Raw genomic sequence first — 24,585 nt, forward strand, 5'->3', positions numbered from 1 at the left:
AACAGAGACTCTGCTCGAGGAGCCCTTCCCACTATGTCATCAAGCCTCTGGTGGCTGGCACTCTATAGTAGTACCAATCATTATCCTCATTCTTTGAAAGCACCACCTTTCTTTGTTTCTCGAAGTCATTCTATCCCCCTCTCCCCCCCACATCTAAAACCAATAGGAGTCGGTGATGTCTGTTAGGCAGAATTACATGCAGTACCCTTTGGGAACACTAAACACAATTAAGACTATAGGTGTTAGCACAATCTCACCTTTGGTACAAGCCCGTATTACACAGTTATGTGGTAGCAGTGGCTGAGCAGCCAGACTTATCTCAAGAGGGATGTGAACAGTAGAAGATGTTACACAAAGGACTTGCAATCACAGTGGTTCAAACAAACACTTACTCAAGGTTTCTTGGTAAAAGAATATAGATTTAACTACACAGCCAGTTGGAAAACATTCCACTAGTAAGAAGCAGCTCAATATCACAATCGTAATACACTACAGTACACAACCAATATGTTTCTGAACAAGTTAGACTCCAATGAAGTGGGAGCAAAATGTCCCTTCAGTAACTTTCAAAAGGGGTAGAAAGACAAGGGTTAAACGAATTAAAGCACAATTACTTTCATAGGTAGGGCAAATAGTTTCAGTTCACTACAACTGGCAATTCAATCAATAGGCCTAGGCCAAACTCAATGGTTCAGAGTCTTGGATAGGATAGCACAGTCTGGTAGTAAGCGGTTAAGTCTTTGCCAATGTTCGAGGAAGTAGTTTGCCAGAAAGAGAGTTATATGTCGTTTAGGAGCAAACAAGACTCCAAAGTTGGGAAAGTTTCACAAACTTTCACTGCGGCAGAAAGGATTTCCACACCACGTTTGCACAGTACCTTATTGATGAAGAAAAGCTGTAGCTGAGGCAGTTGTTTCTGGCAGTTCCTGCAGATCTCGCTGTTCCTGAGCTTCAGTCGTGGGGACAAGAAGGAGGACGTTGGGGGGGTTCCTGCACTGCCCAGGGAAGAGGCCACAAGCTTGGCTAAGCGTCGGTTTTAAGGTACGAGTGCCTTAAAGTCCACAAACGGATATCCTTCTCACTGGCTATCCGGTTTTCAACAGCACTCTGATGAATATTCGACCAGTATGGAGATGGTGTCCAGGTGGCTTACGAGTTGGTTGTTCCCACCAGCTCAAGGGAAGAAGTCGTCCTTGAAGGAGCTTCTCTGTCGATGGAGTTTCAGGCAATTCGGACCTGCACCAGGGCTTCACCGGGCAAACCAATGGTCCAGGAGTTGCAGCAGTCATCTTCCTTCAGCTCGTCTTCGGTTCTTTCGTTCCAGTGGTGAACTCTGCTTTCGAAGTCCCAGAGACCTGCTTTTAAACAGCTTTCTCCCATTCATTCCAGCCTAGCTGTCACTCACCAAGTAGGGTGGCTGTCGTTGCCGGACAGTCAGCCAGCCAATCACGCCAAAGTGCATTCAGGTCTCCTAGTAGAATAAGCACAGGGAGTTTCGGGCACCTACCTCACATCCTGTCCACCCCAGACACTCAGGCGCCAGAGGAGGGCTTCAGCACTAAAACCCGCCACAGGCCAACGAACAAAGGGACCAAACCTGGTTTTGCGCGCAGAGACAAACACAAGAAGGACCTTTCCTAAAAGAAATAGCGAAAAAAGATGACCGGTGTCTGTTTTTAACCATACGATGTGGACTGCATGCTGCAGCATAACTAAAAGGAGCCTAGAAAGTAGGCCAGATTAGCCCGACTCTCATTGAACTGCACTGGGTCTCACTGCAAGCACAGATCTTCAAATGCTTCTGTGTCAACTACAAGGCTGTGGCCCTCAAGTCCCTATGCTACCTCACTGAGAAGCTCAGCATCTCCGGTGGCCTACAATCCGAAAGAAGTAAGGGCATGTGCAGACTTGAACTCCGCCAGTGCACGAAGGAAAGAACCAGAAGACAAGCCTTCGCTTTGTACATCCCAAAACTCTGGAATGTCCTCCCTGTTAACACCAGACTCGGTCCATGGTTCTACAGTTCTAGAAGGAGCTCAAGACACTCCCTTTCAAGGAATGACTCCACTCTAACACCTAGGTTCACACATCCTCCACTCCACATCCTTTGAGACTGGATGATCATCTCCCCACCCCACTGTTTCTTCCACTAGTTGTTTGTAGATCCTTTGCTGCCAAATTGCCTGCCCTTCGCCTCCTCTTCTTAGCCCCCCGCTGCCTTTTATCTCTGATTCCCTCATCATGTCCTTCCCCCTATGATTTGTTAAGCTCTTTGGTGCTTCTGGAATGTAGGTTCACGCTCAATAAATACCCCAATAATAATAATAATAATAATAATAATAATAATGATTCCGTTTTCTCCATGAGCATATGCTGACGGAATGGGGCAATGTAAACACAGTAGAGGTTGAACATAAAGAAACGATTCGTAATCTCCACATGCAAGATTTCCGACAGGCTCAGAGCACACATAGAGAACAAATATCTGTTTTCAGGCTGCGCATTATCCAAATATTTTGAAGAGTGACGTGTTAGCCTTGACATGGGTTAGTAGATCATTTACAAGTCTTACACTACAGGGGAACTTATTCCACTCGAAAAGAGACTAAGTATTCTGAAAATTCACAATTTATAGAAGAACCAGTAACTATAAAACTATGAACATGAAGGGTCAATCATTGTTTATATTTAGGATTGTAACCAAGAAACTCTGTAGCTCCTCTGGGGAGGTGCTATTCTCAGAAAGCTCTGTGTTGAATTTGGTTAGAAAGATACAGTTTTGAAATGTCACCATGTACTATTTAAAACTACGTTAACGCTACAAGAGCACACTGAGTAAACCAATCATTTTTCTATAAATTCAATTATAATCCCTTGAGGCGAGTTAAGCTTTGTATTTGAAACAGCTCAAGCACTGACAGAACATTCAGTAATTGCCGTTTTATACAAGTTATATTCCTATTCACAACAGCACAGATTGCAACCCTGTCCCTCACCTACGTTTTTCTTATTCTTAGTTTAGCAGAAACCTTTACACTTCAATGTAAATCTTAAAACGTTATTCATGGGAATGTTGCTTGACTTCTCACTCACTCACTCACTCACTCACTCCCCGCTTCCTCCGAGGGTCTTTATAGTTGGTTTGTCATCACCGGGGGCGTTGCTAGGGGTGGCTGAGGGGGCTATAGCCCCTGATCTCTTGGTTGTAGCCCCGGATAGAATCTCAGGAGCTACAGCCAAAAGGCTAGCTAGCCCCCAGTCCCAACAGTTCTGACATCAGCTTAGCCCCGGGTCTTTTCCGGATCTAGCAACTCCCCTGGTCATCACTCTTCAAACAGGGCAAACAGTGCTCTCAAGATCCCCCGCCACGCAAGAGTCGATCTACTACTGGTGTCAGTCTGTGCAATTGCCACGTGCAGCTTCAGCTTTGCCAATTTAAAGTCGGGACTACATGTTTCAGAATGCAGAGCTAAAAACGGATATGATTACCTAGCATGCCATGGGGAAACGTTAGAGCTCCTCATACATTCCAACATGTCCCAAAGTCATTAAGGACATGCTCATACAGTAATCTGTGTATAATAATGACAAAACAAAACTACAGTCCGAGCATGTAAAGAAAAAAAAAAAGATGACTGAAGGAGCAGGGCGTGTTGGCTTTTATGACTCTGTCCAACTCTTCCTTTGTTCTAAGGAATCTCCCATATTGTGTACTTTCAGTATACTTCGCAGCAGGGCTTAAACTGGGCTCGGGCTAGACATGGCAGATCCCCAGCAGTCTCTAAAAACGGCTAGTGAGCCAGGGCTCTACCAGGGTTCCCTCTGCACAGCCACTGGGAATATTTTCTGAAAATGATGTTGTAGCAGTTTTCTTTTGCCCCCAAGCGGCTACAACACAAAGGGCTTGGTTTAAAAAGTGTTTTTCTGTGGGATTTCGCGATTTTGTAAATCAGGACCAAAGTGTATTTCACATTGGGCCTACATCACATGCATTGAGAAGAATACATTTCAGTGGGGTCTCTGTTGTGAGCACAAAGCAGGCAGGAAAGTCCAGACAAAATAGATGGCCACTGAAGGTGTAACCAGGCCCCAAGGATCAGTGAGTAGTGTCCAGGAATTGAGCCAGGGAGGTCTAGGGGACATGCATAGAACAGCCAGTATCCCCCCAGTACTTCACCTTCATTCGACGATAGTCACCTCGAAAAATGATCAAAATTCCAGCCATGTCCATGTAGGAATAGCTGTCAGCCATTCAATTTTCAAAAAATTAGGTTTGGATGGCATTTGTGGGCCCCCCCGGAGCACCATGAAACATTTGTGCCTTGAAGACAAAATGGCCGCCGCTGTGTGGGCCGCATCCAACCCAGGCGTAGAACGAGTGGATTCCGTCCCTCGTTCAAGTACAAAAATTCCAGCAATTGTCACCACCGGGCGTGGGTGCGTTACTGGCCTCGTTGCCACCGTTGTGGGGGTGTCCTATACCCCTAGCGATGTTACGTGAGCCCCAGAGCCCCCTCTGGTACAGACTCGCACAAAGACGTGTTGTAGGCTTGGGCTTCCCGGTCGCCCCGTCTACATAGGCACGCCCACTTTATTTAAAAGGCACGTGGCGGAGTGCAACGTCACTCCGCCGCATGCCAAAGCCCTTAAAGGGGCCGCAACACAAAGGGGATTACTAAAATGTCCATTTACTGCAACCTTTTCTTTGTTTCTTTAGCCACAGTCTGCAGTAGTTTTACGCATGCAGGATAAAGTAGGAACCTCCTCATTGTGATGGGGTCTGGGGGAGAGGGGTGTCATTGACGAATCAGAGTGAAATTCCACCTGCTGTCAAGTTGCGTTTGCTGAAGAGGACAACATATACACATGAATGCAGTCCGCTCCCGCAAACTGCCTGTGGCAAAGGGTGTCGGTAACACTCTTGAGAGTGCTATTGGCCTCTCATCAGACAGCGGAGGAGCCTGCTTTGTACAGTAGTTACTCTGGTTTACAGGGTAATAACAGGGCTTTATATGGGCCGGTTCGAACCATCAACGGTAAGGTGAAAGGAGCTGTAATGGGGCATTTCGAACTGAAAGCGGATACACACACAGTTCCAGTTACCTAATGGACATGTGCCTTCATTCAAGACAATACAAGCCAGCATCAAATAAAAGTCCTTTTAAAGCTTAATTTATGTCCACGATGCGCGTTAGTGCTTTTATGTGAATATTCACCTCTGCTTAAGACCATCCGTTGGGCTAAAATATCCATTCCATTTGGAAGAAGGTAGTTCAGTCCCGATTTTAACTTTTCATTCTGGGTTTTGTAGTTCAGTATTCCCCCTTTATCGCACCTCAGAGGAATTACACCATCCGCAGGGTGGGCGTGCGCTCGCCTGGACTTTTGTGACATTGTTAATTGAATGCAATGACGGTAGACCAACCTCAGGAAAATGTGTGGGGCTAATCACCACAACAAAAGCAAAGACATGTGTACTCCAGGCTGGACAACGACTACAGACACTGTCCGCCCTCCGTCATATTTAGTTATAATGTGACAGCCTAGTAGTGCACAATGTCATCTCCAGGAAGGGGGAGGACCAACCTTGCCCCTTTCATGGTCAGCATGATTAACTGACAACGGCTCCATGTATCAGCCCTGCTTCTTTGTCAGGCCCTGCAGTTGGTGGCAGTGATGACCATACCAACAGGGGCTACAGGGCCTGGCTGCGGAAGATAAAAGGAGGCAGAAAACCCAACAACTTTTCATATGCAACTGTGTCAACCTGAGGCAAGCTCCTGCCTCTCAGTATTCATCACAGTGAACTGTCATGTCTGGGTCTGTTGTTTACAGTAGGCCACCCCACTATGGGACCCCAGTCATAAGGTACGAGAATGTGGTTTGAAGGAGCCAGAGAGTCTGGTCTTGCGGCAGTTTCAAGGGATACCTGCTGCTTTAACAGAGACCACAGAGGGAGGACCATCAACAGGTGACTCTTTGGACACAACAGGCAGGAAGATGGGTGGGGCTTAGTAGCACAAGGGAGTGATTCCAGAGCTCTTTGTTGAGAGAAGGGTTCGGCCATATTAGTTCTGGGGCACACCTTGTTCCCGTTTTCACCCCTTTACCTTTCCTGTTGCAAAGCACTCTGCTTATGACCTCATGCATACATGAGATTGTTGGTAGGGACCCCAGAATTGGTTCATTAAGGTAGGCTTAGCCTACACCAAACACTGTGGTCTACTTAGATTTAAAAAAGGGCTGAGCCCCTCTTTTAGCAGATCTGAAGACTTCACAAGAAGCAAGAAAGAAGAACTCAACCTTGGACCCTGGCTTAAGGTACAGTCTGCCTTACATCTTCTACCAGTGAAGGAAGGCCAGGATATCCAAAGAGAGAAGCAAGATCCCTTCCCTTAGCTTCTCCCAGGGAACAGAGGGAGAAATAAAACTCAGATGTCCCCCAGCTGCTCCAGGACCGGTACCCTAACTTCCTGGATAGGGACTGCCAGAAGGTCTCTGAAACTACAACCAAGGACAAGGCAGCCGCCTGCAACACACTCTACAGCTGCGAGCTGTCCACCTTAAAGGAAGATATGAGCCCATTGAAGAAGCTTTTAGAAGTGCCTCGACGAACATCTACCACTGTCCTCTTTAAAGGATGTTTTCGAGCCAGTTGAGTTCCTCGTTCCGCAACCAACTGTAATGCTAACCGTTAGCAAGTCAAAGTCGCTTAAAGACATCCAAGACGTCAGGACCAGTGCTTCAGAACAACTGATTAGCACTGAGATGACGATTCCTGACCCCGAGCCAGCGTTTAGGCCAGCCTGCAGCCGGTTGTCTAGCTTTGTTTGCCGAACCGTCTTGCCGCCCGATATGCACAGCAGACTCCCGTTTCAAACTGACACAGAAGCCTGCAAGGTTCTATGAAACTAACTTGACTCTGTCGAGCACCAAGAACATCTACAGCACTAGACACATTGTGGTTCTGTCCCCCTGGTCCTTTCCAAAAGGCCCCTATAGACATTTTAAGACCCTTTTCTACCTTTGTACAAAAGCCAAGAAACCTTAACAAATCATGGGGATTATTAACCACACCAACTACCCTCTTGTCAGTATCCAGAGTGCATCTCTTCTCCTATGAAACTGCCCATCCTAGGCATTCCTTTACAGGGTGGGTTATATTTCGTAGTGTTGTTAGATTTTCTGTTGTGATTGAGTAGATATATGCATTACAACCTTGACTTGATAGTTTTTGTTGTCATTGGGTAATCACCGTATTTACACAGTGTTGCAACTAACCAACGATCCAGGAACTTTCGGATATAAGCCTGATGTTCCGTCCACATTATCAAAATTGGAAAAGGGTGTTTATAATGTGCTTGTTATTCTAGTCTGCTCAGATACCTCAAGGTGTATTAGAGGTGTGGGGCTGACTGATGGTTTAGAATCCGATATTGATCCCTGGACCTGGACCACTGTTACCCGGAAGTTGATTCGTCACAGCACCACTACTACGAGTCCCACAATGCAAAGTTAAAACCAGGAATGGATTTTTGCCTTCCAATTGAAAAGGAAAATGCCAGCATGTACGAGTATGATGCATAATAGAAAGCTGGACTTGTCTGTCAAACAAATACTTTTGGCAGGTGTCCCGATCACACAATTTATTTTACAGTGTGTGTAAATGGGGAAAATATAGTGATGAGATTTTTCAGATTTGCATTCTGGAATTTTAAGTCTCCCATTCAGGGCATAGATAATAAAGCTATGAATCTGTACTTTTTTGGCTTAACATGCTTCTGGAAGGATCTATATATTATCAGATTGCTCGGCATTGTAATTTATGTTCTTTGAAAGTAATTGCTACAAAATTGTAGCTCGTGAGCAGACACCTATATATTTGTACAAACTAGAGATTGGAAGGTATGTGGTCAAGTGTCTAAATTACTCAGTGGGTTTAATTCCTGGCTAGAGTGGTTTGCAGATATTGCGATCCTGGCCAAATAATGTTTTCCCACTGTGCCTTCTATGAGAAAATTGGGAGTGGTAAGAAGAAAAATGTCGCTCTACAAAGGGGCAGGTTTAGAGAACAATGTTCCAATCTCCCCGAGTGGTAAATGAGGTGCAACAACCACGTGTAAAAGGTTTTACGCCCTTTTTTTAAGCCTAATTCAGAACCCACTCCAGGGGATGTTCACGTTTTTGAAGTGACCGGGTGGGGCCACCAAGCAAAATTAACATTCCCACCACCACGATCCATTCCAATTGTCAAAAACAAATGCATATTCTCCAGCATCTGCTTTTGATGACGGCGGCTATTGATTGTATTCCTAAGGAATTCACAAGGTTTAAGCAGCTGGCAATAGCTGGGCAGATTCTGTAAGAACACATGTAAATGCCTGCCACCATATATGGCAAGAGGCATTTACAAGTGCACTAAAGAGTGGAAACAATGCACAGAAACTTGGGTCTTCCCAAATTTCCAGGTATTGTTTGCACTTTGCAAACACTCAAAATGGAAGTGAGAGGATTGCCACCAAAGCCTAGACGTGTTATGTAGCCCTCAGTACACATCTGCCGAGCAACTCATTAGGATGATCAGGTTTGAAGGTAAAATATACCGCTGTCTGCTCTTTATTTCATGGATGCCCTGGCACCCTCAGAATAGTTTACTGTGAGAGTTTACAGTGGCATTTCTGTTTGTGCACCTTTGCGCATAGTATTGGTGGTCTTTAACCCTCCTTACTCTCAAAGCCCATCAAACGTGTGTACCTCACAAGAACGGTGCCTAAGCAGGGCAACAACAGTCTATGATCGATGGACGTCTTCGAGAGATTGCTGCATTGGGCTGAGAGACTCAAATTTCAAGTGAATGACTTAAGAGTATGCCATTATACTGGCCTTTTGTTTGCAATCTCTTACTTGGGTTTCCACGTGACATGCCTCCAAGACCCAAGTTTGGGAAAAAAACGACCTGAGTGAGACTGAAAGGGAGGGTCGAACACAAACATAAATGGAGCAGAGGGAAGGAGGAAAACTGGAGACACAAATAAACGGTGACACAAATGGAGCGTGGGAGATAAAGAGCGGGCAAGATTAGAAAAGGCTCAGGAAGACCCGGCACGGCAGTTTTTGGACCTTTCCGGAACCGAATCCTGGCCCACCCAAAGCCTAGGTTGGCGAGTTGCCTGCACTCCTCACCCCCTCCCCACCAAGTTGGAATAGACTGTTAAAAAGAAAACGATTTTTTCCTAAACTGAAAACCACCAATTCGTTTTCACGGTATCCCAATACCCAGGGTTATGTATGGGTTGGGGCAAACAGCCCTTGCCTACGACACCTGCCCCCACTTTTGGCAAAGCCCAGCACTAAGGTCACGCCCTCTTCTTAGAGCCTTCACCCCTCGATTTCTCACCCCGCTTAAAAGTACTGATCTGTGGACTCCTGTGCAATACCACCCACGTCTCCCTGAACGTGAGCGAAACTCGGACTAGCGCCCTCTGCTGTGCGAGATCTTGTGCCGACAATCAAAGTCGCCCTCCATTGCAGCGACTCTCTCTCCCACTACTGGAAAATGATTTGCCCTTAAAATGACGATCTACAGAGTTCACCGAGAAGGTTCCTGAGTCTCTTTGAATTATGACGTGCGTCTGGTCAGGCCATTCCTCTACATAGACCTAAAATGCATATATGTGGTCAGCGACGAATCGCCTTCAGTCAGCCCACACCTTACAAATACCGCAATACGCCTACTGTGGGAATAATACGGTTTACCGCCTTTCTCTCGTCCATTTTCTATTGGCGTTCAAAGTTTGTGCCGACCATATTTTTTTAGAGTATTATAAAAGGCACATACGATGGTAAATCCGCACCTACCGATGCTTTACTAAACGTTCCATCGCGCTGGCTGAAATTCTATTAAAGCTTGTCCTTATGCTAACAAGTACCTGAAACTTGCGCTGCGTTTAAGGTCTCCGGTACATTATTCTTATAACAATCACTTACAAAATAAAACCCACATTAATCACAGGAAAATATCAATGTGTTTACAATACTTTTCCGGCTGGTATATTGAAAAATGCTAAATCGCGCACACATTAACCGTTAGAAATGTTAAAGTAATCTGATGTTACCCACCGTGCGTTCTCCACCCACCCTCGACCTGCAGAGGCTGCGAGCTGTGTGAGCGGAATTGCTGATTGCCAAGTTTAGCAGCAGGTGTCGTGCCACTCCCCACAGGTAGAGCAGGATCCTGGAAAGCCAGAGATCAAAAGGAGGAAGGTTCGGGCGCTGCCACGAGATGACTCTGTCCACGGATTGCGCCGCGACCCGAACAACGCGGACCCCCTCACTTCAACGCTTGACATTAGCTTTCAAAAGTTGTTCCCCATCTGTCATTGGTCAGTACTTTCAAAGTACGCGAAAGTAAAGGCGTTTTCACGTCATGTTTACGGTGCGTACGTTCCCTGTTCCTATATTGTTACTGTCTACGGCTTCTGCTCGCGTGTGTTACAGGGTCGTGAGAGGGCTTTTATATAAACTTAAACATGTTTGTATTGTACAGATTTGCACATAACAGCAGTCCTCAACTAGAGCGGATATTTCGCCGATCATTTCCAGTTGGCTATTGGTGGGAAACAAGACACAACCACCACATAATTCTCACCCACGCTTTGCGCTGCTAAACGCACATAAGCAGACGGTCAGGATGTTGATAACTTCAGACTTGGGGGCTGGGGGTCCAATACTAAATGGTAGAACATGGGGAGAGCAGGTTTCCCACACCCATCTTCACGTTACTCTTACAAAAAAGTCCTACTAGTTTTCCCTCCAAATGCATACGGTCTCATACCCCCACCCCCCCACCAATCAACTTTTGTGTTAACATTAGTGGCAGGGGGAATTTTAACACATAAAAATACCAACAAAAAAATGTGCAGGATCGTTACAGATGCAGGAAACTGATCTATTAGAGCTCTGCCCAGGCTCTTTGGGGCAACGTATATGCAAACTTCCTAATTTGCATATAGATTGCACCAAGAGAAGTGGCTTCACAGAAAACGACATTGCAAGGAGCATTATCAGTCTTTGATACTAGGAGGTACCACGGAAGTGGCTTTAGAATACCTTGCCATAAGTAAGCCAAGTGGCAAATAATTTCTGGTGCATAATATCGAAGTGGCTCTGTTATTATATATGGAGCAACTCTATAATCATTAGGTTCTTTAAATTGTTATAATAGCATGATATATTAACATAAGCTATGAGGTGAATCACAGAGCTGCAAATAAGACACAGTGCGATTAAATGATTTGCCCAGGATCACATACTCTGGTTAAATGTTGAAACTGGGATGTGGACAGTTTAAGCAACGGAGAGCATAGATATTTATGAAGGTTTTGCTTTGCATTTCATGTGCCTAAATAATACTTTATTTATAGCAATACCTTGGAAGTAAACCACATTACATAATAAACTAGCCTTGCGTATGGATTTAGTTTTATTCTCCCCATCCTACATGCAAAGCACAACAGCATCATGCATATTAATGTGAGCCTAACAAATCCACATTGAGTTTTAAAGCCATAGTCCTTATTTCATAAAGCATGCAGCATTTCTTAGGGGGACAATAGTACCTGCTAATATTCACCTGTCCCTCCCATCAATGTCTAATGGCTCCCATTGTAATGCTCTGTGCCAGCACAATCCGGGTGCTGAGCAGGAAAGTGCTGCGCAGGAACACTGTTCCTACTCAGCATCCGCATTGTCCGTCTCCATGTGATAATGTCCCCGCAAAATTGTCGCCATACAAGAATGGCGCCATTTATTTGTGGCGGACATTATCATATGGAACCTGCGGGGACACCCCTGTAAACCCCAAATTTGCATATGTAATTTCCTGGCGACTCAATGTATGGCGACATTATTGGTGGGGACAATATTTCCAGATACCCATCGTCCTGCCAGAGTAACACCTTCCTCATTCGGCACCCTCATTGAGGTGCCCAACGGGAGAGGTATCCCACTGCCAAATGTCCCAGCCTGGCTCTTAAAAGAGCCACTTGGGGGGCAAGTTGCCCCCAACCCGCCTGCTCGGTAGGTCACTGGTGTCTATGCTCTCATGCAGTGTCACCCGCTCCTTTAATTCGCCCTGCCCAGCAGCAATCCAGTGTAAAACAATAACTCCAGAGCAACTGTCAAGTCTTGCTGCTCAACTAGTGGGTAGAGCCTGTGGGTCTAAGAGGGAGAGAACAATATATGCTATTCTGAAGGGACTACAAAGGGCCATGAAAGAGCCGTGTTTTTGGAGTTGTGGGGTGGGATCACAAACTTTACAGGCAACCATGCTATCTAGTACGTTTTCTACATAATAATCTGTAGAACTAGCAAAAAGTACCCGTTCTGCACACAGGTTGTGTAAACAGAAACTGATTTTTGTAAATCACATTTTTTTTCTGTTTTGAAGCACACGTAAAAACAACCTGTGAATTAACTTTTAGGATCGAACAGATCATGTTATGGGGACGCATGTAGGTTATCTATACCCCGGACCAGACATGGAGGAGAGGCGAGAGTTGGCGTGCCGCAGCATACTGGTACCTACTGTGCGTTCTCCACACCTTTCGACTCACCCTGGCGCGGTGCTGTGTGTTGCAGTTCAAGTATCTCAGCAAGCATCCGCCCTTGGGCCTTCAAACATGTGATGTTACCAAATCTTCTATTAACGAAAACGGTAATAGCAAACAAATGTTACAGAAACATTTTTTTGGTATTTTTTTTTTTTAAATGGAGTGGTCCCCCCGCCTAAGCCCTGTTTTTTCCCTTTTTCTGTCCCTTATCCATTCTCCTCTCTCCTGATTTTACCCCACTACCCATCTATTTAAAAAATAAAAAAAAAAAATTTGTTTGGTAAAACGGTTTCAATATTACAGTCTTTGGTCAAAAAGATTTGGTAATATTACTGCATACCCCTTGGAACATGGTTTTCGAGCCTTCAAATTTTGTTTTCTCGCGTTGAGGCGGCACTTAAAATCAGCTCTGTCCGGTCCTTCTACGACCACATTGATGTTTCGCAGATTTCAGGAAACCATGACATCTTGGAGGAAAAGGGTTGGGTGTGCAAATGCCATGTAGCCAGTAATGTCTGGATGATCCTAATCGGTAACTATGCAAAATGTAGTGCCGATTGGTGAAACAGTGTGGAATTGTATAAGCAACAAACTAACAGACTTTCTGTTACACCTTTTCAACGATGGCAATTGAGACGACAATGGTCGTTGTGTGGAACCGCATTGCGTGGGGATTTCAAGATGGCCATAAATCACTGGCACGGACAAAGTGACAGTCTAGTTGTTGCACGCTTCCGACAGACGTGATCTGATGATCACGTGACTTCATTTAAGGATCTAAGAACATCTATCCTGTGCGTCGCCTCTGCTTTGCATGACGCTTCGTAAGTTCGCTGTACTATTTGTCAAACTTCTGTTGATACATTAGAAATTCTACATATTTGCCTCTTTTCTGACTGTCTTTTGCTTGTAGCAATCCTTCGCATATCTTCGCTCCAGCGGTTCCCCCGCTTCCGGGCTTGCTGGCTCATAACCCCCTTCCCGCTCGGCTCTCACTTCTCCAACCACATACCAATTTTGGGCAAGTCTTCCCTCGCGAGAAAGTGAGTTCTTTCACATCATCCGTCATTTCACTTTCTCTCTCTCTCTCTCTCTTTTCCGTGACTGATTCTCTTGCCTTTATTAGGAATCTCCCGTTAACTTTCGACTCAACTCCCTTACCTGCCACCAGGAACAGTGGACTCAAACGACTTAATTCCGTGTTGAGATTGGTTTTAGTAAGTGCTGTTCCCCTCCTCCAGACTCTCTTCTTTAGTTACCCTGTCATTTCCCATTACTTACCTACCTATCCCTAGTTCTCTAGGGATCGTAACTCCTCCTCCAGCAGCCTTACTCCAGAGAAGAGCCAGTATCCCAGAAGCACTCTTCAAGACCATCCAGGGTTTTCTTCCCCAGAGGGTTTCCCTGGGGTTCCTGTCTCTCCCTCTCTGACATCCATTACATCTGGGAATTGGGAGGGGCAGGAGCTTCCGGGAGATTCTTCCATTCTTCAATTGCTGCTCCAGAAGACTGCTGTCAGGACAGGTTAGTGACAGTAACGTTATTGATCTGTCAATCTATGAACCTTGTTGCAAGGGTGCTACAGGGCCCTTTACAATTACACTTTAGATTATATCCTTAGCATTAACACTTTCTGCCTTGTAGAGATGGACTGTGCATGCGTGAGCATAAATATGTGGGAAATATTCAGGGCAGTTTTAGACAACACTGTGGGCAGGACGAAACTCCAGACTATGCCTCCCACATTGTCATTACAATTTAAAGAATGTTTTTTGGACTTTCAATTAAAATTAATGAGTAGATTCTAACGTATGTAACAATATTACAAACCAGAATGAATTGTCATTATCCTGCTTATATTAATCATTGTCTAAATGAAGGGCACAGAAAAGGCGTCTACTGCTGCTGTGTAATCTATTTTTCCAACACCTTCACTCTCAATTGAAAATTTAGCTACGATTCCTTAACAAGTGGCACCTTGAAGCAAGAGAGGAGGATCGTCTATTCATGTCATGCAGCCACAGGTCATGCTGCCACATGATGCAAGTACCTAGATACATTATATGATTAGTTATTTATAACGTGCTTAATACCCAGAGGTTTCAAATTGCGGACCCAGTGATCGAACCTGTGTTGCTCTGTGTCATCTTGTTTGCAAGGCGAGCACGTTGCCCCCGAGCTATCGTTGGTGAATCACAATCCTAGCCAAATACAATAGGTGCATGAGCATTTAATGGCAAAAACCTGTTTAATGGCGACAGTACCCGAGTATAGGATGCCAATATCTAGAAAATAGAGTACTTGATGCAATAGCTGCCCAATGGTGTGAGTATATGACGCTAACTTCTAGCTAATGGCTTCGCACAAGATGGATAGCTCATGGGCAACGGGATCGTTTTGGAAATAGGACGACACTATGCGACAGTTTGGACAGCCTGGTCAGGATGTCCAAGCCATTCCTCCTTTTGTAGCCACTATGAATTGAGCACGAGCACCAACAGCGAGTAATGATAACATGGATTGTTGCAGAGCTTGGAAGCAGTCCATTTATAGCGATAAAAAGCAACAAATTATTATATGATGCAAGTAAAAGGCCGACATGTTGAAATACCTTGTACTTTGTGAAGGTTGATGTTCTCTGGTGGTAGAAGCTGGCAGTTTGAGTGCCTGGCAATGATGGGAGTATCATACTGTGTGATAACAATACATGTGAGATGCGAGCATGTGAACATTTCCTGGCAAAATCTAGCAAATTGGTGTAATTTGAACATGTGATTATCAGACTAGGCACATTGTGAGGGTACATGGTCATGCAAGCTCAATACATACACTAGCAACAAGGAAAACATTTTCACCACATACCAGTCCAAAACGGTGGCTTTGTTTAATGCTCGTTTTCTACCCTTCTACAATTCTCTCCCTAACACACACACACCGAGCCACAGCCAGTTATCCCCTTAAGCACAATCGCCACAGCCTTCACCATCCTCTGCTGTAAGACATTACCCTTCTACCCGTCCAACCCCACTGGCCTATTTGTATAAAACATAAATGGCAGAAACACATCGATAACAATATTGCCCCCCCAAACTACTTTTTGCTTCCAAGTAAAAAGCATAGTTTGGCATGGTGACTCCATGCCACCAGAACATGTGTTCTCCAGTTATGGGCTTTCAAGTTACAGATCAATGCATTCTGTGTTTGTTTTTGTTGAATAATGCGCACCAAGCCCTAGGGCAGCCGGGTGCAGCAGTATAAGAAGATTCAAAGCTTAGTTACAATGCCTGACACAGGCTAATGCATACATAGGTAAATTCGCAAAGTAAAGACGGTACAGTACAAAGCAATTGCCAAGGACAGCAGTAGGAGGAAGGCTTAACATCTACGTAGTCAGATCAGTCTAAGGTGGACCTTGCAAATCGTTTGTGTGAAGCCAGTTGAGCGCATTACCTCTGAATCTGGTGTAGGGTGATGGTCGTCTAAGGTCAGGTGGGAGAGTATTCCATGATTGTGCAGCTTTGACTGGAAAGCTGGAACCTCCTGCTGTGGTTAGTTTGAATCTGGGGATTTCGAGTAGGAAGGTGTTGGCGGCTCTTGTGGGTCGGAGTGTGGGCCTCCTATTGATTTTTTCAGCTAGGTACGTGGGTGCCAGATTATTTAAGCATTTGGCTGTGAGGGAGATAGATTTAAGGAGGATTCTGTCTGTTTTGTGTAGGTGACACCCAGTCTGTCCAACTTGTCAAACAGTGGCTTAGTGAAAATGTTATACATGGTGGGTGAGACGCAGGAGCCCAGTGGGACTCCACATGTTATTTGGATGGAATCAGCGCAGGAGGATGTAGAGAAGACTCTCATGGTCCGGTTGGCTAGAAAGGATTGGACCCAGGCTATGGCTTCCCCTGTGAAGTTGGCAGCGAGTTTAAGGTGGTTGCATAAGACTGCATGATCCACCAGGTCAAAAGCTGCTGACAAGTCCAGTCTAGCAAGGTGGTTTCCGTGCCATTGAGGGGGAGGAAACCCGATTGACCTAAGCCTAGTAGATGGTTGGTTTCCAGGTAATCTTGAATTTGGAGATAAGCTACTCTACCGATGATTTTGAGTAGGAAAGGTACAGTGGTGATAGGCCTATAGTTAGTTGGGATAGATGGATCAAGGGTTTGTTTTTTTTGGTAAGGGGAGAACCCAGGATTCCTTCAGGTTGACTGGCATTGTATTAGATTTGAAGGAGGTGTTAATGAGCTTGGAGATAAACAGGGCTAGGTCTCTAGCTGCGTCTTTTATTATTTGTGCTGGGCAGCTGTCGCCCTTGCAGTTGGATGGCTTCAGTGAGAGGATCACCTTTTCTGTATCGATATTGGAGATCGTTTTAAAGCTAAAAGGCGGGATAGTGTTAGGTTCAGTGGTCACTGGTGTTGGTTGGTCAGTGAGGTAGAGGGAGTCCATTTTGTTAGTTATTTTGTGTTGAAGGGCAGAGATTTTATTGGCTAGGGCGTTTTGTATATTGGTGCACCATAACTTGTCCTTGGGGACAGTGTCAGTTGGATGAATAGGGGATTCCATTTCCCGGAGGATGGCACAGAGTTCATTTGTGTTAGATTTGGCATTGATAATTCTGTCGTTGAAGAGATTTTTCTTGGTGTTGATAATTGCTTTTTTGTATGATTTGGTGAATTGAGTTAGGTTGGCTTTATTTTTGTCAGTAGAAGCATTGCGCCAAATAGTTTGGAGCTTTCTTTTCTGCCTTCTAAGGTCCTTAAACTAGGGTGTGAACCAGACATTTAGATGGGTTTCTTGTTTACCTTTACGCAGTTTGGGTGGTGCAATAGTATCTAGTGCATAAGTCATAGCCTTATTGAAGGTGTCCACTAGGATAACTGGGTCAGTATTGTTCTCCAATTATTGATCATAGGCAGGAGTAGGGGGATAAGTTTTTCTGTGGTGATGTCTTTTTTACTTCTGGCGGGGAGGGGTGGTAACATTTTGATGGTTTTGGGGATGAGGAGATCAAGTGAGGCAGCGAAGTTTATTAGATAGTGGTCGGTCCAAGGTTGGGGGATGATGTCAGTAATGGTAATATTACAGTTAATTTCAGAAACCCAATCAAGGGTTCTTCCTTTAAGCCCATGGTCATTTGGTAAGGCAGTTATAGCATGGGTATTTTTGTTATCTGGCTCGTTATAGCCGATGTTAAAGTCACCCATCAGCAGTGTTTGAGAGTGGTTTTGGGTGCTATTAGCTATAAGGCTGGTGAGGTCGTCTTTGAAGGATCCTAGTGGTCCTGGGGGCCTGTAGATCAGATGGATAGTTAATGTGCACTTGTTGGAGAGTGGTAGTTTAGCTGAGAGTATTTCACAAGATGCACAAGGAGGTGAGGTGGTTAATCTAATGGGCTCAGTATTTTTGGAAATGATGGCTAGGCCACCACCTTTGGTGTTGGGTCTGTCTTCTGTGGATCTGGTAGTTGTTGGGAACGGCTAGCATCAAGGTGGGTCCTGCTGCCTCATGGAGCCAAGTCTCTGTTACAGCGAGAAGGTCCAAATTACCATTGTTTAGTAAGTCAGAGATTTCAGTGGCGTGGGCTACCATGGATCTGGCGTTAATAAGGGATCCAATTAAGGTCAAGGTACTCTTGGGAGTAAGGTTGCTTGCCTGTTTAACTGTGTGTTTGTTTTGGCTCAGGAGTTTCTTTTTAAGGGTGTGAGTAAGCAACGGGGCCCGATTTGAGGAATTCGAGGCTTGGATTTGCTTATCCAGGTGAGTCTGTATAGTCGGGAGTCTAATGGTCTTGTTAGCACTATTTCTTTTAGGTTCATATATGCAGGGTAGGATGTGTGTTGTAGATTTAGGGCCAAATTCATAGAACATTTTGCGTGCCTCAACAGCACTTTGTGCCTAAAAAGTGAACTTTGCGGTGCACACAATTAATTTTCCCAATTCATGGATTAGAGTTTGTGTGACTTTGCATGGTGCTGCGTGCTTTGCACAAGACACTGCGCAAAGTTTGGGAATGGCAGTGGTATACAAATTGTTTGAACTACAATTGTTCGAATTACAATTGACCTTTGCACAATTGACCGAATTGTGAAGGTCAGTTGTTACATATTCGGGGGGAAACCCAGGGACGTCATTTCACTAAATTGCCAGGGGTAGTGGAAGTGACATCACAATGCCACGCTCCCAAGAGTGACATCACAGGAAGGGCTGTCATTTGACCACGCCCCCATGTGACATCACAGGAAGTGGCATCATAAAGCATTATCCCTCAGTACACTAAGAAAAATATGGTTATAATATCACTGTATTGTGACATTTCATACTCCCGATTTTGTTAGCAAAAATGCTGCTATTTTTTACTACCTCCCTCCTGAAATAATTCTAATTCCAATGCGATCAGATATGGAAATTCAACTCTCTCGATTCCTCAGAGAGAATCTCCCTTCCAGCTCCTGCGTAATGTTGGCATGTATGTGTGCAGGCTTTCTTCATATAAAAACATGAATAGAACATGGGCAGGCTAAGTGCTGTGCAAGATTTGAACATGTGTGCAGAGCATGGACCAGGCCAAAGCATGTTTGCCTGATATGGAGAATGCACCAACATCCCGGGAGGGCTAGTGGAGGCAGATCCTTTCCTCACATGCATAATATATGTGCAGCCAAGGCAAGGCCGGTGCAAGCTCCCCTCATATGTAAAATATTTATAGACCTCACACATAGGGCAAGTGTAAGGTTGCTCCATTCAAAAATATATCTACTGCATGGGCAGCACTAGTGCAAGCTTCGATTGCATGCGTAACAGGATGGTGAATGACAGTACAAAGTTATCTTACATGCAAAATGTATGTTCAGCACAGGAAGGGCAGTTCAATTTTGCCTAGAATATATGCACAGCCAGTGCAAACATCTCTCCCATGAATAACCTATACGTAACCTATGGGCCGTGGGCTAACTAAAAACATGATGAATATATGCACCGCATGGGCCGCCCTGCTGCAAGCGTCCCCTCAGAAGGAGAGTATATGCACGGCTTGGGCAAGGCCAGTGCAAGCTACCCAACACCCACAATAAATTGCACAGCACAGGTAAATTCCCTCGGATAGGCAACACTGCACCGACAGGGGGGGCACGATGAATGAAGGAATACTCTAACACGAGTGCTTGCCTTTTATAATTGAAATATGCAAATAAATCACGCCACCACATACAAATGAAAACGAATAAACTAGCCGCTGGTTGCTCCACAAAAAGCCATTTAATTCTCGAGTGAGTGAAACCGTCATCATGCAACACAAATGAAAATACGGCAACTTCAAACAGGCAGTCATTTGTAGAACTTGCGCTTATTTGATGTAACCTACCCATCATAGACAATCTAAAAGTGGAAATTTTGTGATTGGTGTATATTAGGGAACAATCACTTTCCAAAGTGCTGCCCTGCCCTCGCGAACAGTGCACATACAGACATGTAGTACTCTCTGCCCCTCTGACGCAGTCTACTTCGCTCAGCAGGCGTATTCCCTTGTTCGCATAGCACCATCCTATCTGTTGTTTTTCTATTTACTTCTCTCTTTTAGCATTGCTTCCAGCTTACTGAAGCCTATGCCCTGCTGGAGCTCTGATGCGGGTGCCTCATCACCAACTCCCCAAAAGAGCAGGTGGTGCTCCCCCAAACAAGTGTGAGCTGCCCCACTAAGCACATTCGCCGATCACACAGAAATAACATCTGGCAAGGGCTGAACCGTTATTAGCACATAGCCACGGAAAGAAAGCAGCCTCTTGAGCACCGATGGGTACCCATTGCCACAACAAGCCTCTGGCCCCCTTACCTAATCATGAGGACCACATAGTTACAGCGTACACCTGCAAACACAAGCTTGCAGCATGCCTCTGTGAACCTGCAGTTTTCCCCTATTTACACTTCGCTCCAGCATCCATCCCCCCCCATCGACCCTTCCACCCAGAACAAAAGCCATCCAATTGGGAAGCCGGCCTCTGCGCTCCCTTCCCCTAAGAGAACTCCTATTCTTTACCGCCTGTAGCATGCACACTTACGAGCATGCAAACCTGCTCTGGCACCGTTTAATACGAACCCCACGTGTTTTCGATCAAAGGAACAATTGCACTCAAAATTCTAAACCATCATTGGCAATGTGCTGCACTTAGACATCCTAATTCCAAGATACCCTGCATTTACCCATATTCCTTCTATTTACTAATATTATTGAAACCCCCCTCAACGCCCGCAGCTTACCCAACTAAACACATTTGCTCACGTTTTTACACAAAACTCACTGTCACCCGTTCTACATGCAAAAGTATCCATTCTGGGGACACTAGTCAAGTCCTGCTTTTAACTTTACATTCTGGGATGCTTAGTCCTGGGTTTATAATGGGGGCAATCCAAGACTACAAACCCCAGAATGCAAAGCTAAAAACAGGATTGCAGAAGTGTCTCCCGCATGGAGAATAGATGTTGGCATCCATGCCCTCTTGTGAAGTACATAAAATGAGTATCAGTTATCCAGTCTATTTCAAAACCTTACAGTCTATTTCAAAACCTTACCTGTGATTGTAGATCAGACAATGATGTCTGCTGCAGGCGCTTAACCCACTGAGCTGTTGAATCAAGAATTCTTTTATTTTTTAATGTTGGCAGTGAGTGGCAATACACACTGTTACTCATCACCTGGCAGCCTCTGGTCCACCTGGTTCTTGTAATTTAACCTCCTTTACAAGTCCTAAAATTGAAATACTTTTCCTGGGGAAGAATAGCTCCAGCCAGGCAGGGGAGGGCCGCTCAGCCGCTGTGGCTCTTTACTCAAAGTCAGCCAGATGGGGACTGGGCAGGCAGCAGTTAAAAGACTATGGATAACCCTGAACAGATGATGTGAGAGGGCAGCAAAGGCACACACCTGGCAGCTTTGATACTGTACCTGCAGTAAGTGGTGCAGGTCTTCTATGGAGGGTGTCTGGGAGAGCAGTTTGGCGGCGTGGCAAGGGGGGGGGACTGTGCTCCATGCTGGAAACTGTGCACTGTTGTGCGGTCCTGCGTAGGTGGAGGTCCTGTAGGCTCACTAACTGACGATTTTCATGTGAGACCCTGCTGCAGCATGCCATGTGTCCTCGCTCTGCCTGGACATTATGTGCACACATATTCATTGCAAGTCCATCCCTCTGTTGATTAAATGACCCTTTTGTGAATATCTAACTTGCTACATACTCGAGGAGCTTAATGAGCCTTGCGCACACCAGGATTCACAGCTCCCCTCTCAGGATTGTTAATTGTTGCAGGGTCACAGAAGGGCAGGAATGTTTACTCATTCAGTGGCAACTTGTAGATAAACACAGCTTTTGTGAAACTGGAAAACAACCATGTGGGAGAACAGGCATTTATTTTCTTCATTTTTCGTTTCAGTGCTGAAGAAAGGGCAGCCTGCCTTTGTCGTGATCATTCAAATATCCAGAGTGTACCTTTATCAAGAGTGATAGAGCAGATGTTTTTCATTAATCGTTATAATGTCAATTGCTGTTGCTCTCAAAGAGAGAGATGATTTTACACTGCTCTGCTGTAACGAATTAGAATTTCAAATGGGCTTAACATGATCATTACTACCTCACTTGACAGTCTTATATTAAAAACGAATATTGGACTTTCCTTTAACTATCAAGAGGGCCTTACATGTATTGGCCTTCTCTTTTCAAAAATAGGCAGCAGATCTTTTACTCGATGCCTCAAACTGCAAAGCTCTCTCGCCAGCTGAATACGGGTGGCAGGAGCAGAGAGATAAACACCTGCAAAAACAAAAACGCTCTCCACGCTTTGTAGCCGGGGGCAGAAGCAGCCAATTATTGTCTGCACCCTCTCAATGAAATCTGGCAGGAGGGGGTCTGGGTCTGCCGGCGCCACTGTAGTGGTGAAGGCAGTTGCGTACTTCCAGCCAGCAGTGAAGCTCCCCATCCTCTGCACTGATTGAGTTGGAGCTTCCATAAAAAAAAATACGTTTAAAAAAAAAAAGAAAAATACAGTGGTCGCAAGCTAGACCACAGAGGTCGCTGCGGGGGGTTTCCCCAGGGGATGTCATTTGGGGGTCACCAGAGGTCGCAACTGACCTCTGGGTCCGTGGCAGCGACCTCTGTGGTCTAGCTTGCGAGGATGCGGGGGGGGGGGTTTCCCCAGGGGATGTCATTTGGGGGTCACCAGAGGTCGCAACTGACCTCTGGGTCCGTGGCAGCGACCTCTGTGGTCTAGCTTGCGAGGATGCGGGGGGGGTTTCCCCAGGGGATGTCATTTGGGGGTCACCAGAGGTCGCAACCCCGACCTCTGGGTTCGTGGCAGCAATCTCTGTGGTCTAGCTTGCGAGGATGCAGGGGGGTTTCCCCAGGGGATGTCATTTGGGGGTCACCAGAGGTCGCAACTGCGACCTCTGGGTCCGTGGCCACAAGCTCTGTGGTCTAGCTTGCGCCACTGTATTTTCCTTTTTTATTAAACGTATTTTTTTTTTTATGGAAGCGCCAACTCAATCATTGCAGAGGATGGGGAGCTTCCATAAAAAAAATTAATGTGTATATATATATATATATATATATATATATATATATATATAGCTGTGTAATGTATATATATTACATTACACAGCCACGGTAGTGGCCGTTTAGTTATGGTTAAGTTGCTGCACTTTTTGGGTGGTTTATAGCTTTATTCTCCCTGGACGAATCCTCACCAAACTTTGCAAAACAAGTATATGGCCCACTCTGAATCTTTTTGCAAAGTTTGGTGAGATTTGGTCTAGGGGGGGTCCCAGAATTTCCCCAACGCCTACAGCCCAAACCACTGGACGGATTTTCACCAAATTTGCAGCAGGAGCAGCAGCTTGGTCCTGAAAGCGTGCTTTGGTAAATTTGATGAAAATCCGTCCAGTAGTTTTTTTAAAATGACCAAAAAGTAGGTAAAAGAAAATTAGTGATATCTATGTTCGGTCCGCGGACACACTTCCCTGTTCGCTCCGAGGACAGTGTCCTGATTGGCTAATCGACTTGCGTCATGTCTGCGGACATGCAACATGTTCGCCGATTGGATGGTGGAGAGCGTGGCGTGCGTCAGATTTTTGGAAACGCCCGCCATCTTGTATCCGCGGACAGCGTGGTGACAAATGGTGGGGAAATACAATTTTAGCAAGTCTGATGGTCTGTAAGACTGTTTGGGGATGGTGGGGGGTAAGAGATGGTTGAAATATTGTATCTATTTGGGTGGTAGTCACCGCTGTTGTGTTCGCTGTGTCCGCGGACAGCCGCGCTGTCCTTGATGTCCGCAATCGACCCAGATGGTGATGTCCTAAGGACACTATATCTGTCCGTACTGTTCGCAGGCAAGGTGATACTGTTCTACGAACACACACAGTGTCCGGGATGTCCGTAATTAAATGAAAATGGAGGTGTTCTAAGGACACTATACCTCTCCGTACTGTTCGCAAGCAAGTTGAAACTGTTCTAACACACATGGTGTCCGGGATGTCGGTTAAAAAAAACAAATATGGAGGTGTCCTAAGGACACTGTACCTGTCTGTACTGTTCGCAGGCAAGTTAAAACTGTTCTAAAAACATGCATGGTGTCCGCGGACATTAAAAAGTCTATATGGCATGGTTAAAATGTTTGATTCTATGGGTGTGATATGCTGCGGTGGTTGTGGGCAGGGCCTAGAGTCTTGGGTGCTTCGGCCATGCACCCAAGACTCTAGGCCCTGGCCACAACCACTGCAGCATATCATACCCATAGAATCAAACGTGGGTGTTATCTATGGGTGTGATATGCTGGGGTGGTTGTGGGAAGGCCTAGAGTCTTGGGTGCATATGGTGGTTGTGGTGAGGGCCTAGAGGCTTGGGTGTATGTGGTGGTTGTGGCCAGGCCCTATGCAAGACCAAAGTTATAAGTACTGAAGTTATAAGCTTTCATGGGTGTGATATGCTGCGGTGGTTGT

General features: G+C 45.4%; 1 protein-coding gene across 1 annotated transcript in view; it reads right to left on the reverse strand.

The window, feature by feature from the left end:
* The window catches only part of LOC138487896 (NXPE family member 1-like), a 397,077-nt gene extending 386,711 nt beyond the window's left edge, over window positions 1-10,366 (reverse strand). The window contains exon 1 of the mRNA XM_069614521.1: window positions 10,120-10,366. The gene's annotated coding sequence lies outside the window, so the exon portion shown is untranslated. The remainder of the gene's footprint in view (window positions 1-10,119) is intronic.
* Between the last annotated feature and the right edge of the window lie 14,219 nt (window positions 10,367-24,585).

This window comes from Ambystoma mexicanum, chromosome 9, assembly GCF_040938575.1.
Source record: "Ambystoma mexicanum isolate Mex_15411 chromosome 9, UKY_AmexF1_1, whole genome shotgun sequence".
Classification (NCBI taxonomy): domain Eukaryota; kingdom Metazoa; phylum Chordata; class Amphibia; order Caudata; family Ambystomatidae; genus Ambystoma; species Ambystoma mexicanum.